Source organism: Mandrillus leucophaeus, unplaced genomic scaffold (assembly GCF_000951045.1).
Source record: "Mandrillus leucophaeus isolate KB7577 unplaced genomic scaffold, Mleu.le_1.0 Scaffold254, whole genome shotgun sequence".
Classification (NCBI taxonomy): domain Eukaryota; kingdom Metazoa; phylum Chordata; class Mammalia; order Primates; family Cercopithecidae; genus Mandrillus; species Mandrillus leucophaeus.
In genome coordinates, this window is record NW_012102632.1 from 1467355 (window position 1) to 1470447 (window position 3093).

Genomic DNA, 3093 nt, shown 5'->3' on the forward strand with positions numbered 1-3093 from the left:
GTCAATGCTTACCATCTGCAAGAGGAGTCTATCATTTTTTAAAATGTCAAATTAAAAAATACATTGCTTCAAATTCACAAATTTAGTAAGTGTAAATGGAATTTAAATAATTACATTTTTATATAACCTCTTTTGTAAGTTTGTTTCATTTATACTTCTGAAGTTATTAAAGCTGGGAAATGCACTAAGGGTTTTGGAACAATATGACATGCATCTTAAATATGACCAGATATTAATACAGAATTGGCTTTGGAAAATTGAGGGTGGATTTTAAAGAGCTTGGAATTTTACCAGGACATGCCTTGGGAAGCTGCAAACATCCCATGCTCTGGGATTCTCTCATACTTGTGTGTGTCTTTACTTGCCACCACTCCCACTCAAGAATTAGACTCTAGTGGTGTTTGGGGGCAGCGTGGGAGCATGAGGAACTGGCAGACAATTAATTGCACCTCTTGCCCATCTTTCTCTCCTTTGAGCACCTTTCTACACTTCATTTCTGCTTGACAATAATTTCCCATTGCTCCATGAGCTCTGTCATGCATCTGTCCTCTCCCTCCTGTGAGCAAATCAGCCTAAGGTTTTCCCCTAATGATGCTAAGGCTGCACAGAAGGAAAAAAATCAACAGATGACAATCAACAAGAGGGAAATTGGCTATTTCAAGCTAACATATTGCACTAGTTCATTTTGCATTGCTACAAAGGAATGCCTGAGGCTGGATAATTTATAAAGAAAAGAGGTTTATTTTGGCTCAGAGTTCTATAGACTGTACAAGGAGCATAGAGCTGGCATCTGCTTCTGGTAAGGCCTCAGGGAGCTTACAATCATGAGAGAAGTCAAAGGAGGAGCAGGGGTGTCACACGGTGAGAATGGGAGCAATAGAGACAGGAGGGAGGACCTAGACCCTTTTTAACAATCAGATCTCACGTGAACTAATAGAGTGAGAACTTACTACCGGGAGGAGGGTACTAAGCCATTTATGAGAGATCCATCCCCATGACCTCCCACTAGGTCCACCTCCAACACTGGGGATCACATTTTAGTATGTGATTTGGAGGGCACAAATATCCAAACAATAACAATAATTATCTTCCCTGTTTCTTCTTTCACGTCAGTGTCCTTCAAATTGGTGAAGACCACCATTTCCATCCTCCTATGCAGTGGTTCTGAAGCTTCACTGTGCATCCTGGTCAAGAGGGAGGCTTCAGCCACATGCCGACTTCCAGGCCATTCTGATTTTGTAAACATAGGGCAGCATGTAGGGTGGTCTCTGTGGCCACAGGTGAAGGGGCTTTAACTTATCCCACCCTCCAGCCAGTCTTCTCCTCTCCCCCAGTAGCTCTCCACCAGTTGTGGGGGCTCTTGCAGCATCATGGTGGAGAGCATTGTTTTTTGGAGTCAGGGAGAGCAGGATGTGGATCCTGATGGTATGATCCCTGTCCTCAACTGTAAGAATGTGGTGCCTCATTAGATGATGATGAGCGTTGACTAAAATAATCTGTGCAATTGTTGATTGTACATTGATTGGCACTAGGTAAGTCCTCAATAAAAATAAGTGATTCTAAGTATAAATAGACTCCCAATAACTATTTTATTTCCCAGTTGTTCCTAAGTCATCAACTTAATAGACTCATTTCTAGAAGAGAAATGGGAATAGATGCTTCTAGAATTGTGCCAGACGTTAAAATTAATTCACTGTTAGAGAGGCTCTGGCTTCCCCCTTTCTTCCTCCCTTTATTAAAAGAACTCAGATTTCTAATCTGACCTTCCCTTTCCCATTGCCCTTGATTTCTGGAAGATTACTAACACTGCTTCTGCTTTCACAGCTGCACTTCCTCTCAGGACCTTGGAATTTAATTCATCTGGTCCCAAAGACTTGAATCCAATAAAATAAGTTAGACCCTCTTCATACCCCTTCACATGTTTGTATTCATTCATTCAGCAAATGTTCTTGAGCAACACCACTGTGCCAGTGCAATGTTAGATGCTGAAGAGACAAAGCTCATTGTCTAATGTCTTAAACGCCACTTCCCCCTTCATGCCTTTTGTTTCATCCTTTTTAGATTAAAAATTATTTCCCTTGCTATGAAAAATGGAAGCAAAGTAGGAGGTGAGCAGTTTTGCTTCCTCTTTGTCCCCTGGTATATTTACATCATTTCCTCAAAACAATGTGTCTTTCCTTTTCTTGTTCTTCTTGATCTATACAGAGCCATAAAACCTCCTTCTGATGAGATCAGCATTTTCCCCAAGCCTCTGCTCTTTTTAAGCTCTAGTTTAAGCCTCCGTTCTTCCTGAGCTCTGTTGGGAGGCAGCCCTGCTTCCTCCATCTTTTATATATGGTCTAAGGCTGTACCTGGGGAAGCTTCCGTGAAGCTTCATAATTCCCTCTGTGCTTCCTCCTTCCCTCTCTCACTGTGCAGTATAAGTCAGGATAAGCTAGTTTTTGCTGCAGTAACAAACACTGCTCCTAGTTAAAGCAATGACACACAATGGTGTAAGTCTTGATCACTCAACCAATGATGACCCATGAAACAGGCTGACAAAGCAACGATGACTCAGCAAAACAGGTTGACAAAGGCTCAACATCCTATATTGCACCACTGAAACAGGTGGCCTTCTTCATCAATGCAGCAGGGCAAGAGTGCTCAAGGGTCTTATACCAGCAGGTAAATGCTTCAGCATAGGGGTGATACACATTACTTCCACTCACAAACTGTCAGCCAGAATTCATCACGTAGCCCCACCTAACTACAAGGGGGTAGGCAAGTGAGTACCAGGAAGGAAAAGATCATGTATGAGTGAGCACACAAAGTTCATTCCACAGGCTGAGTCACAATTACATGACTGGAATTTCATTTCGGACCCTCCCAGTCCTGAAGCAATATAGACCCTTTGAGATCCTCTGACCCTAGCATGACACCTACTTCTTGCTGACTCTCCTTTTCTAAAATCTGTGTTCCTTGTCCAATTACTCCCAGCCTTTCGCTCCTTCACTCCTTATCCTCACTGGGGAGGTTCCCTGGCGAGAAACTCTAGCCATTCCGATTTTATTCCTGAGAAACCTGGGGAAATTTTATTTAAGCAAAGCACCCCTG